The 14197-nt window shown below is 44.3% G+C and overlaps 1 protein-coding gene across 1 annotated transcript in view; it reads left to right on the top strand.

The window, feature by feature from the left end:
- exoc4 (exocyst complex component 4) overlaps positions 1-14197 on the top strand; it is a 118059-nt gene that overhangs the window by 63385 nt on the left and 40477 nt on the right. The gene's annotated exons all lie outside the window — the stretch shown is intronic.

Raw genomic sequence — 14197 nt, 5'->3', positions numbered from 1 at the left:
GTGTGTGTGTGGTAGCTGCATACGTGTGTGTGTGCATGCAGGGTGAGCATATGGTGATGGATGACAGGCCAGTCAGATTACTCTCAATAATCACAAATCCACAAAAAGGTGTAGTTCACGTCTTGCAAAGTGAGTGATCACAAATATGTTTTAAGATTGTGCTCACACAACCCACACACAGCACAACTCATTTTGACAAAACACAAGAAGAAAAATAAAGTCCACACTATACGGTTGTGTTTGCTTCGACTAATCTGCCTCCAAATGATAAGGGTGATTGATGCTACTGTCGATAGCTCCAGCACTATGATCCGTCTTCCCCCTCACACAGCTCTCCCTGCACTGCTCCACCGCCTGAAACCAAGTTTCTGTTGTGTCGAGTTTCTGGAGAGAGAGAGAGAGCGCCATTACTAACCCGTATGGACTTTATATGTCAGACGTGACTATCGCTGATGTGTGTGTATTCTCCGGCTGGGGTTTTGAGAGGATAAATCTCGGTGCTGGCTTTAATTAGGCCTGCCCACGTCTGCCTCCCCCTCTCCCTTGACCCTCGCCACACTCTCTTTCTGCTGAGGCAGAGCATGCAGAGGGAGAAACAAGAAGAATTAGACCTGGCACCAGAAAAAAAATCCTTGTTAAAGGGAAGGTCACCCTGATGCATCTCAACCAGGGATGCAGAGCCAAGTCTTTTTTTACAGATAAACAACCACTAACGCTGTTGAGTGAGGTGTAAGATGGAGGACGGCTTTCTACAGCAGTTATCAATCCACTCATCCCTGCTCTAGCATGGACATTCCATCTCTCTGGTGACGCTTTAGTTGTACCAGAGAGCCTGGAGCTGAGAGCTTGAGCTGTGATTGGGTGGATTGGTCTTGAGGTGGGTCAAAGCAGGGGAACAGGCAGCTCAATGGACCAAGGACTGAAAACACAAATCCTATTGAAAATGGAAGTAAGGGAGGTTGCATTACTGCAACGCATTAGGTCTGACGATCCCTTTACTCTATTGTCAGTACACTTTTGTGTATGTTTATATTGCACCATGCTCCAAGATCTCCATCGTGCTCCAGCACGCTGTACTGAGTTCCACGTAGGCCTCAACAATTAGTGCGTGTTTGTGTCACAGCGACCTGCCTCCTGCCTGTCTGTCTGAGCTGCACCTGCTGGAAGCCTCTTGGTTTTATGCCTCTGAGTTGTTTAATTAGGAGGGAAAAGAAGCACACTTAAAGTCTGGAACACTGAGGCACAGACAAGCCAAATATTTAGCTGCACCTGCTCTCGTGGGTGCCCCCACGAGTGCCATTGTGTGTCACACACACACACAAACACACACACGTCGGAGTGTCTATGGTCCCCATGACGATTTATTCTTAAGTGAGCACATGGCATTACTTATTATTAGAAATCCAAGACGATAGGCACCTATGCAAAGGATTTAATGGACCTTTTTTACATCAATATACAAGCAATTATACACACACACACAAAGAAAACCACCAACACATCACGCCCTCAAAGACACACACACACACACACACACATTCATTGGGCAGAGCAATCACCGATGAGAGATAGAGAGATTCGATTTTTGATTTTTAAACCCTTTTTACTTCCACTTTTTTCAATTTTGCATCACTTAAAACAAGATATAAATAATAAAAATATGAAATGAACATAAAACATACAAAACAAATGAACACAAAAAAAACAAACAAACAAACAAACAAACACACATAATAATCACTCCTTCAGGCCAACCCTCCCCGGAACACAAGTTCTCCCTCTTCTACCTTGCACAGAGCTGCTCCACAACACCACCTTCTGCTGAAAGTCTGTAGATCCTTAATTTCCTTGTAAAATCTGTAATCTATTAAGATCCTTGACCTCAAACTTCTGGCCAAATACAACTCTAAATCAACAACCAGGTTGCTCTCTACCCTTCTCTTGCGGCTTATATAAATCACCATCTTTGATTACCCAATAACAAAATTTAAAAGTTCACATTTGTGACTACAGTTTTTCCTATATTTAAACCCAAAAATAAAAAACTGTTTTGTGAAAGATTCCCCAAAAGCCATGAAAAGCTTCTCTAAAAAAGGGAGTCTGGGGCATTCTGAAAAACAGTGAAAATGGTTTCCCTCTGTGGACAGAAGGGACAAACATTAGACACACAGGGATTTAAATGTGAGATAACAGATTTAACAGCCACTATTCCATGTAAAAGTCTCCATTGTAAATCAGCAATCTTCTTGACCAATGTGGTGGTTGGTGGTTTGTACAGTGCCCTCCACTCAGGCCTCACATCCTCCTTTACACTACAATGAGCCCTCCAGAGACTGTCTGCTCGACCATTCAAGCTTGTTTAGAACCTTTACACAGAGGGAATACGCAACTTTACCTTTTAAATCGCTAAAACCAACTTTTTTTGTGTTTAAAAACAGGCCAGTGCAGTCTTTAAAATCAGGGACAATATAAACAACAATGAAAGGGTCGTCACAGTCAGACACTCTAAAAACATTGTAAAACATCCTTAGAAGAATACACTCATTTCCAGTCAGTTGATGTCTCCAATGGTCCAGTACCGCATTGATCTCACCCCCATTTGAGCAGCCAAGGCTGCGGCATCATCCAGGTTTGGTCCAACCAGCTCCACCACTTGCCCCAGAGTTGTGACTTACAAAGTATTCCTTGGAATGTTGGTCCGAAAGTGGCATACCTTGAGAGGCGTCTCCCTGAAACCACTGGTTCATTGAGCAGCCAGTACAACGAGGCAGGGTAAACAACCCTTTCCTTCTTAAAAAGAGTCCACGCATTAAAAACACTGCAGTAAAAGTCAGGAATGTTGTTAAAAACACAAGGGCTCAAATCTAGTATAAACAGTGATGTACCCAATCCATCTTAAAATGGAACATGCCAGGGGTTTCCACACCAAGTCCTTGGGTCCTGTTGGAAATCTTTTGATGAACTCCAGCCGGCTCTTCTGCTGGCCAGATGCATTAGTCCATGTCCGCCTTCTTCCTTCTGGAGGTACAGTAGGTTCTGGGGTAGCCAATAGAGTTTATCCCAAAACGCATCCACCAAAATAGGTCAACACATGTGAGCCGGTGCCACAACATGGATGATATCAGATTATTTAAAACCAGCACCCGGCCTTTATACGACAGCTGAGGAAAGATCCATCTCCTGACCCTTCCCTCAACTATTTCCAATTTCTTTTCATATAATCCTTGCTTCCCACAAACACACCCAAAGCCTTTTCCTGATCTATGGAAATAAGACCAGTCTCTACTCCCAAAGAACCAGAGACTTCCAAAAAATCCCGAATTAACATGACATTGTCAGTGATCAGCCTGCCAGGCACACAGTAGGACTGGTCCACATGGATCACCGCCGCCATCACCTTCTCCAGCCTTGTAGCCAACACCTTGGACAACAACTTGTACACAGCAGACAACTTGTCTGTACACAGCAGAGAGACTGTCAGCCAGTTTTTAAGCTGCTGCAAATCACCTTTCTTAGGAAGCAGCATGATGACGGCCTTCATGCAGCTCAAAGGTAAACACCCTGAAGCCAGACTCTCTGAGGACATCGCAGACATCTCCACCAATGATTGACCAGAAAGACAGAAAATCTGCAGGCAGACCATCAATGCCAGGAGCCTTACCACTTTTCAAACCCAAAACTGCAGCCTGCAGCTCCTCGGCAGTTAGCACTTCCTCAAGGACTTTGTTGGGCTGGACTTGAGGGAGACCCTCAAAAAAAGGCAGGTCTCTGTCAGAAATATATCAGTCATTTCTTTTGTACAGCTCCTTATAAAAAACAGCTGTATACCTGCATATTCCATCAGGATCAGACACAGTTGCTCCGGTGTCAGTGCGCAAAGAATGGAAAATCTTCCTCTGAACATTTCGGCACTCAAGGCTGAAAAAATTATGTGATGGGGCGTCCATGTGCATTGCAGCCGTAAAACGGGACCTGACCAGCGCCCCTTGTGCTTTGACGCCCAGCAGAGTGCTCAAAGCTGTCTTTTTTGCTGTGAGTACCTCAATCTCCGGTGGACTCTGCAAGAGACTGCAGATCCACTACCTCAATCTCCAGTGCTCTCATTGGCTCTGTCCCTGCTTACATTGAGAGTATACTGTTGACATAGTTGTCTGATCCGGCACTTGCCCACATCCCACCACTGTTGTAAGGAGGTAAAATCCCCCTTACTCTTCCTGTACTCAACCCCAAAAAATGTAATGTAATGTAAAAACCTCTATAAAATTCCTATCAGCTAGAAGAGTAGTATTAAAATGCCAAAAAACACTTTTTGCCTTTACCTTATTGATTAAAACTGAGCAGTGTACCATACAATGGCCAGTAAAAACCAACAGGAATAATAGAACTTCTAAAAATATTGAGGTGGTGCTTAAAACCTATCTAGCCAAGCTAGTGATATTTGTCTTTTGTGTGAGCCCAGGTGTACTGTTTCTGATTGCCATGGAAGCTTCTCCACATGTCCCTCAACTCACAAGACGTTAGACATGTGAGTCGCCTCAGAGAGGCAGGATGAGGCTCCAGGTGATTCCTGTCTAATCTAGAATCTTCAGTACAGTTAAAATCACCTCCTAAAAATAAATAATCACTTTCACATTGGCTTATTACCTTGCCAAGTGTATCTAAAAACAATAACCGCTCAGTCCTTTTGGTTGGGGCATAAATATTAATAAAAAACATTTTCAAGTCTTCATACTGTGTTTCAACATGTGTTTCTTGTATAAATAAAATGTCAAGTCTCTTATCTTTAAATAATTGATAAAGAGAAGCTATTTTAAAACAGTCCCAAAATCACACATGGTTTTTATACAATAAAAAAAAAAAATTTAAGGCGAAATATTTCCTGATCAGTAAAAGCACTGTCAGAAGATTCCCAATATGTTTTACAGACTCAATAAAAGCATTCAGATTGGGGAAGTGCTTTCCAACTGTTATTCTGTGCCCTTTTGTTTTGTCTAATCTTTTGATGCTTTCAAAACAATAATCTGTATGATATCAGTATGATATATCAGTAGGCCTATCTTCTTGTTCTTGGGGTTGAGAATCATTCATCAACTCTGTATCAGACTCTTCGGAAGAAGAGCTTATTATTATTTTACTTTGGAATTGTTCTTTTTGTCACCTAAATTCTTTCTTTTACACAACACTTTCAAGAAATCCTCTTCCATCACCAAGATTGTGGGCTAACATGTTGCCCAAGGTCGGACCTTTCCTGCAGCTCCTGTGCCACCTCATGTCCAACTACACACCCCTTCTGCACGACAACAACGTTGGGCGTCAGTACAACCAATGGCCCAACAAACTCATCCACCACAGCCACCGGGGGAACAATTGCGGTGACCACCGGGGTCCCCGCATCAGTGGGGGCCATCGAGGCCGTCAGAGGCACTGCGGAAACCAGGGGGACCGCAGACGCAAGAGCCGCCAGGGGCACCGAAGCAACCGGGAGGAGAGAGAGAGAGAGAGAGAGAGAGAGAGAGAGAGAGAGAGAGAGAGAGAGAGAGAGAGAGAGAGAGAGAGAGAGAGAGAGAGAGAGAGAGAGAGAGAGAGAGAGAGAGAGAGAGAGAGAGAGAGAGAGAGAGAGAGAGAGAGGTTATTTTCATAATAATGTCTTCTCACAAATACTGAGGTGCTCCAGTTACTTTGAAATCTGGACTTTATTTGGGAAGAAATCGGTCTCCTGAGATGCAATGGTTTCAAGATCGCTTAAGAATGCACCAAAGAACCATCCTCCATCCACATCAGAGACAGCAGAGGCCGGCCCTCCTTACTGCATCTGGTGAGTCCACTGCTCTCCTCCTCCTCCTCACTCCTCTCACTCTCCCAGAGATAAAAGAAGAGAAGCGAGTGAGTGATATGGAGGCTAAGACGGACAGCAGGAAGTGGAGCGCCAGGCTGGCCCGGCGGCCTCCGAGGTGATTTGTCTTGGCCGGCGCGGCGGAGCGTCGGCTAAACGAGGCCATCGCATTTCCTGTTTTCTCCAGGAAGCAGCTGTCTGCGAGCCCCGCTGTAGCCGCCGCCCCCGCGCTCCTCCTCGCCGCACCATGTCATCAATCTCCCCCGTTTTAATTGGTCCGCGCTGCGGCGCCCCACGCACCGCGGCAACAACTCACACACGCATACGTACGCACACTCATCGTGCACGCACGCATACATACACACACGCATACACCTGCACACTTGTGCATGTTGGCCCCAATGCTGACACACATACAGAGAATTATTAATAGCGACTTTCACACTTGCAAACCTAGTGCACAAGCACACGTGAATGTATTACGTGCAAACACTCAGACAGACGCATACGTAGAGTCAATTTCAATGAGTTCCTTCTGGTTTTACTCCTCGTCTGTACACACACACACACACACACACAAAGAAGACGATGTTATCTCAACACAGTTGCCTTAGGGGATGTTTAAACTACTAAGGCACTTGATTCCAGAGCCACGGCATTAAACTCCTACACTCTTTTACCAACTCTTACTCCTGAGTCCATTTCAACCTCAAGAAAATTATGCAGAGAAGTCTCAAGGAGCACAGCTCAGAGCACGGGCCTGTAGTCTGTCCAATAAGGGGAGGCTTGGGGAGGTCAGCAGAGTGAGGGAACACACTGTAGCCACTACCAAGTCCTCGCTCCCCCCCTCCCTCATTCTCCCTCGCTGCCTCTGGGCCTCACCTTCTCTTCATGTCTTTATTTCTACCTTCCTTCCTCTCTCATGTGTGCTATATGTGCTATATATGAGGAGCATCTCTTGAAGGCGAGGGTGAACTTTGGTACTGGAGATGTGGTTAGTAGCTGGTATTACGTCATTCCCCTAGAAGTTCTGGTATACAGTATATGAACACCATTAATACCTGCTGCTATACGGGACGTGTGTGGGTGAGCAGTGAGCATGTACATAATTCAGCTATGCACGCGCGCACGCACGCACACACACACACAAATTATTTTCTCCCCTAACATGAATTATTTTGTATGCACACGAATACGTGCACCCAGCAGAAGCACAGTGGAAGTGATGCAGTGTTGTTGGTGAGAGCCTGCTGTTCGCTTTCGGATGTCTGGCAGGGGTGTGTGTGGGAGGGAACCATACGTACTTCACCAGAGCACTCTGTTACACTCCAGCTGCTGAAACACACTGCAAATGTCAAATATTATACCCAGACACACAATCACAAACTCACGAAAACCTGTACAGGTTTTAGATTGCAACCCATCAACCAAATGAGTCTCAACACAGTCCTCAGTGGGGCTACAGGTAGAGAACACAGTGCCATCCAGTGGCCAGTGGTGGACATTGCAGGAGGCGTTGCGTAATGGTCCCTGGTGGCAGTCACATGGGGCATCCCTGAGCAACAGGGGTTTTACTAATTGAACGAAGGCTGGAGTGGCAGGGCAGGGTTGGCAAGACAGCTGGGTCTCAATAGATTTGCTTCAACTTTTCATATTAAAGTTTAAAGTTTACTTTATTTTTAAAGAGCCTTCAAATTGAATCATATTTGTATCAAAGTGCTTACAGATTATTGTGCAGTAGTGCACACACAGACAATACAAGTGCAGAGACGTTTGAACACAATAACAGGAGGTGCAAACACAAAATACTAAAAACAAGACATCAAATTGCTGTAGGCAAGTGAATAAAGATTTAGTTTCAGTCTAGCTCAAATAAATGAAAGTGTGCACACAAAAGATAACAAAATAAATGGACTTTCTCCTTACCTGTGAGGAAGCTTCATATTCAGTATAGATGCAGAGTTTATGTGAAATAGGTGAGTTTGCACCTTACCCAAGCAGCCGATCTCACCAGACACAATCTGTATTCCACCTGTCCTATGAGCCATCTCTCTCTATCTATGTATAAAATACACATATAGAAAGATGCACACACATGCGTTTTGTTGTGGTTTCAGCGTGTGCTGTCCTCTACTCTGGGCTCCACCCATCAGAGTTCACCCCGGTTGATGGGAGATTTGAAGGAGCTGATTCTCTAATCTATCTTGTCATGGTCCTTTTGGATCCGTCCCCCGCCGCCCTCGCACTCCTCCGCGTGGTTCAGAGAGGTAGGCACGCGGCTCCTGGAAGCGGCAGTGTTTCAGAAAGAGATCAATCGCACCACTTCAACTTTATTTATTTCATACTCACCGACGTTGGAAATCGAAAGCCGGAGCCTTGAGAATAGAGCAGCGTTCATGTTCCTGGTTATTTACCAAGTGTTTGCGTTCCCGAGAAGCCTTTATTTTTTTCTTGCTGCACTCCTCCTCTCTGTGATGATGAACCGCAGCCCCCCTTTGGAATAAGTGTGTAATTCTATTCCGAGTTATGCCTCTAACAATGTACACACAGGGCACGGCATCTGCAATTATCCAGTTCCAGGCCCCAGGCGCTGACATCTGTTTCCTAATGACAGTTAATTAGATGCTGTCATGTGCAATCAACAGCAGTCGCTGCTAAGGAAGTGGGATTGGAGTGCGTCTGACGGAGCCGCTGGATCCAGAGGAGCCAACATGCCCTCCGGGAGGGCGAGAGGGGATGTTGTTACACACCCCTTTTGAATCTCAATGTGAGAGTGTGCGTATGCACATGCACATACATATGTGTGCATGTCTGAGAGAATGATGGGAGGTTTAGGCAAATGCACGAGGGAAGGTGAATGTGATTACTATGGAGCCCTGGCTGTAGGCCGTCTGTGCGTTGCGCCTTGCCTCAATCGTTTACCTTTTGTGGAGGAATGGCTTTCTTAAAGGAGGTTTTCATATCAAAACAATTATCATAAAATTGATCAATGGGTGGTAAGAGGTTGAAAGAGGTTGAGCTGTGGCGTTGAACCAACACCCCGAAAGTGCAGAGGAAAGCGGTCTAAATATGTCAAATGTAAAGGCTTTGCCAATTTGGTCACGTGACATTGATGGACACAGCCTGAAATGTGCAAATAGTCGTTGCAGTTTAATTTGGCTAATGCAAACACAAAATGTTGAACAACGGTTATGAACAAATCCAGCATGACCATGCATGTATGTACCGAGCCGTGTTCAAATTATGTTTTATAGATCTCATAGGTTCACACGCAGCCAGATCAATCCTAATACCCCTGGCATTGTATGGTCTAATTGGAACAAATGATTGCATTGGAATACATAGTAATACACCTTGAAACCGGCTTAGATCCCGATTGTAAAGCATATCTAGACACACACACTTTAATCCTTACCACATAAATATATTTGCATTTCAGCATAATCCTATTATTGCATTACAGGGTTTATGTAAACAGTTTAAGCTAATTTGATATAAACACCTTGTGTTGTGTAAACGATTAACATTTTCATACTTCTGTGTGGATGCTTTTCTGTTATTCAGACGAGGCATTATTTTATAGCTACAGGGAGATCAATGTGCAGTGAATCATAGTCAGGGATTCACCAGTGGGATCCACTCAGACGCATCCAATCGGTTGTTGTTGCCGTGTTCACTGGACTGTCTTGGGCTGGGATCTGGGGCCAGGGGCCTTTGCTATGGCTCTGACGTTGCTTGGAGACAGCCTACCTGGTGTTCTGCCGAAATGTCTGGCGTCACTCGCGTTGTATTTGAAGTTGATAAGAGTTGATGTATTTTTTAAATCCTGTGTTTATCTGAATGCTACTGTGTGTGTGTGTGTGTGTGTGTGTGTGTGTGTGTGTGTGTGTGTGTGTGTGTGTGTGTGTGTGTGTGTGTGTGTGTGGTAATGGTAACTATCATTACCATTAACATCAGCCAATGCTGTCTTTCTATGTCAACTTCACACCATCTGCCATATATATATATCCTCCAAGGATATACCATTCCCAATCTCAATCATTTCATGGTCTGTATTTTAAGGTTATGAGCTATCTCAATGGTACCGTGACAATGGCTAGCTATAGTCCTCACAACCTGTGCCACTCCTGACTGCTCCAGAGGCGTTGATGTGCTCGGAGCATCCTGGGTCCCGGTGGTACAATTAAAGGGCTGTTTTACCTCCAGCCCAGACTCTCCTCCACACTCCCAGCTGCTTGAGCACTCTCGTGAAGGGGCTCCGGGGCCAATGGGCTCCAGATGGCTATCTGGCTCTCCCCATAAGAAATGAAACCCCTGCCCTTGCTGTGTTATTTAACCAGTGTCACTCACAGAACCGCCAGAGATCCATCTGTGTGCTGCGTCCCGCACTAGCTGGAGGATCAATCCGGCTTGTTGCCTGAGCACGGCGTGCCCTGAGGACCAGGATGCCCCCAGTGGGTTTATGTGCCTCATGTTTGTTAGGTATTGCTTTGTCATGCAGTACATTTATCGGATGATTGTTTGCGGTAATTAAGTTCTTGATTTGCTGACGGGGAATCGATGCCTTCATGCTAGGATCCTTTAATGCAGTGTTTTGGAAGGACTGCTTCTTTGCTTTAGTTGACTTGAAGTCCAGCTTGTCGAACTCCCTCCGTCTCTTTGACCGAGACAATTCCTCTCCAGACGCACACGCAGCTCAACTTTATCTGCTGACTAATTGGCACTTTTGAAGAAAAGTGTGTGTGTGTGTGTGTGTGTGTGTGTGTGTGTGTGTGTGTGTGTGTGTGTGTGTGTGTGTGTGTGTGTGTGTGTGTGTGTGTGTGTGTGTGTGTGTGTGTGTGTGTGTGTGTGTGTGTGTGTGTTTACACGTGTGCACACATGACCATATGTGTGCATGCATGTTAAAGCATCGGCAATCCATCATCCGGCCCCCTGATCTATTGCTCCTGCCTGGCTGGTGTCTCCGGCTGTCTGCAGCCCACTAACCTCCTGCCTCTCTGCTGCGCACGCACAAACGCACGCATGAGCACATGCGCACAAGCACACACGCGCACAAGCACACACAGTTGCACACACAAATACACACTGGTGCACACACAAATGCACGTACTAGTACTCATACACAGGTGCACAGACATACACACATATATGCACTCTCTTTCATGCTTACAGTTGCAATTCCTAATTTCTCTTTTATCCTCTCCATCTTTTCCTAATTTAGTCCTGTGATCCTCTGTTCCTGACACCCGCTGCAGAACATCCCATCAATAACCTCTCTCTCTCTCTTCTCTCTCTCTCCCTGACCCTCTCCCTCTCCCTCACCCCTCCCTCCGTCGGTGCCCAGTATGATAAAGGCGCGTCGCGTTATGGTCAGCGTTTGATTTATCCGTGCGTTTAAGTGCGGTGAGCGGTCAGACACCATGCACCCGCCCCGCACCGTGGTCCGCAGCGTGTGTTAGTGGGCGAGACGCCGCCGCTGACCGCTGATCGCTGATTAATGGGGGCCGTGTCTGCGCCCGACTCCCCGATATATTACCGCTTGACCCGGGCCGACAGCATAAACACCTGCTCTCTGCTGGGACACGGGGACCACAACGCGCCCGCCGACAGGTCCCTCCGTCAGGGGCGGGGTGTGTGTGTGTGTGTGTGTGTGTGTGTGTGTGTGTGTGTGTGTGTGTGTGTGTGTGTGTGTGTGTGTGTGTGTGTGTGTGTGTGTGTGTGTGTGTGTGTGCATGAAATGACATGAATGCATTTTACATAATTTTTGTGATAAAATATCCATCTATATTCCTAATTCCTATATTGTAACGTAGCCCCTGTGATGCTACATGGAGTGCACGTCTCCGTCTGAAGGTGAGCTTAGCGTTCAGCCTGATTGTTATTTGTGTACCCTCACACTCGGATGCTTCCCATTAACTGGACAGATGCTATATAGCGACGCAGATATCTAGCACCAGCTGCATGGCATTAACATCAGCTCCCTAAAGGTTTCCTTCTCCACCACCTCCGCCCTCTCAGTCAGTTATTGCCCTAAAATCCATCAGGGTAGCTACTACTGTAGTAACTCATAGTAACTCCTACTGTAGTTACACATAGTAACTCCTACTGTAGTAACTCATAATAACTCCTACTGTAGTAACTCATAGTAACTCCTACTGTTATAACACATAGTAACTCCTACTGTAGTTACTCATAGTAACTCCTACTGTAGTTACTCATAGTTACTCCTACTGTAGTAACTCATAGTAACTCCTACTGTAGTTACACATAGTAACTCTACTGTAGTAACTCATAGTAACTCCTACTGTAGTAACTCATAGTAACTCCTACTGTTATAACACATGGTAACTCCTACTGTAGTTACTCATAGTAACTCCTACTGTAGTTACTCATAGTAACTCCTACTGTAGTAACTCATAGTAACTCCTACTGTAATAACACATAGTAACTCCTACTGTAGTACTCATAGTAACTCCCACTGTAGTTACTCATAGTAACTCCTACTGTAGCCACTGTAACTCATAGTATCTCTTACTATATTACCAGTAACTCAATGGGACTTCCACCTTAGCAACACTAACTCCTAGTATCTGGTACTATATTACCAGTAGCTCCTAGTATCTGGTACTATATTACCAGTAACTCCTAGTATATGGTACTATATTACCAGTAACTCCTAGTATCTGGTACTATATTTCCAGTAACTCCTAGTAAATGGTACTATATTACCAGTAGCTCCTAGTATATGGTACTATATTACCAGTAGCTCCTAGTATCTGATACTATATTACCACTAACTCCTGGTATCTGGTACTATATTACCAGTAGCTCCTAGTATCTGGTAGGCAAGGCAACTTTATTTATATAGCACTTTTCATACACAAGGCAGACTCAAAGTGCCTCACGTATAAACATTGTCATACAATAAAAGAAAATGAAAATAATAGATATAGATTTTCTATATATAATAGAAAAAAAATAATAGATAAGTAAAAAGTAAAATAAAGACAAAGTTTAAAAACATTTTAGAAAGGCAAAGTTTAAAAAAATGCATTTTAGAAAGGCAAAGTAAAAAAAAATGCATTTTAGAAAGTGAGAAAATAAAGGCAAAGTTACTAATAAAATAAAAAATAGAAGCATTGTAGATTTAAGATTTAGCAGAAAGCTAAAGCAAACATAAAAGTCTTCAGTCTTGTTTTAAAATCTGTCAGAGTTGGGGCAAGTCTTAAATCCTCAGGGAGCAGCTATTTGTTGCATAGTAACTAAATCCTGCTTCCCCATGTTTTGTGTTGACTCTGGGGATAATTAACAGATTGGTCTCAGAGGATCTTAGTGGCCTAGAAGGCTTATGTAGTGGAAGCATATCAGTTAAATATTTTGGCCCTAAACCATGTAGGGATTTATAGGTCAGCAACATGATTTTAAAATCAATTCTCTGACATACAGGGAACCAATGTAACGATTTAAGAATTGGTGTAATATGTTCAAATCTTTTGGTCTTTGTTAGAACTCTAGCAGGAGCATTCTGAACAAGCTGTAGTTGCCTTAGAGTTTTTTTTGGGAGACCTGTAAGGAGACCATTGCAGTAATCAAGCTTGCTAGTGATAAAGGCATGTAAGTTTTTGTAAGTCTTCGGTAGACATGAGCCCTCTAAGTCTTGCTACGTTTTTAAGGTGATAATATGCAGATTTTGTAACTGATTTGATGTGACTGTCGAAATGTAAATCTGAATCCATGATAACCCCTAGATTTCTGGCTTTGATTGAGGTTTTCAGGGACAGAGAGTTTTAGCACCAAATACAATTATCTCGGTTTTGTCCTCATTTAGTTGAAGGAAATTTCGGCACATCCAGTCTTTGACTTGCTCAATGCACTGGCACAACAGATCTATGGGCTGATAGTCATTTGGTGATAGCGATACATAGATTTGCGTGTCATCAGCATAGCAGTGATGGTCAATGTTGTTATTTTGCATGATTTGCCCTAGTGGGAGCATGTAGATGTTGAATAGAGAGGGTCCTAAGATCGAACCTTGTGGGACTCCACATGTCACGTTTGTTGATTCTGAAACAAAGTCGCCAATGGAAACAAAGTAGTTCCTATTTTGTAGGTAGGACCTAAACCAATTTAAGACTGTGCCTGAAAACCCCACCAAGTTTTCTAATCTGTCCAAAAGTATTGTCTGTGTTAAGACGGATGTCGTTTATAACTTTAATAAGGGCGGTCTCTGTGCTGTGAAGGGGTCGGAATCCGGATTGGAAGGTTTCATAGCAACCACTTGATGCCAGGAAGTCACTAAGTTGCTGGAGGACAACTTTCTCAATGATTTTACTTATGAAGGGTAGATTTGATATTGGTCTGTAG

This window comes from Micromesistius poutassou, assembly GCF_964030765.1.
Source record: "Micromesistius poutassou genome assembly, chromosome: 18".
In the NCBI taxonomy this organism is placed as follows: domain Eukaryota; kingdom Metazoa; phylum Chordata; class Actinopteri; order Gadiformes; family Gadidae; genus Micromesistius; species Micromesistius poutassou.
This window is presented reverse-complemented; position numbering and strand designations above follow the sequence as displayed.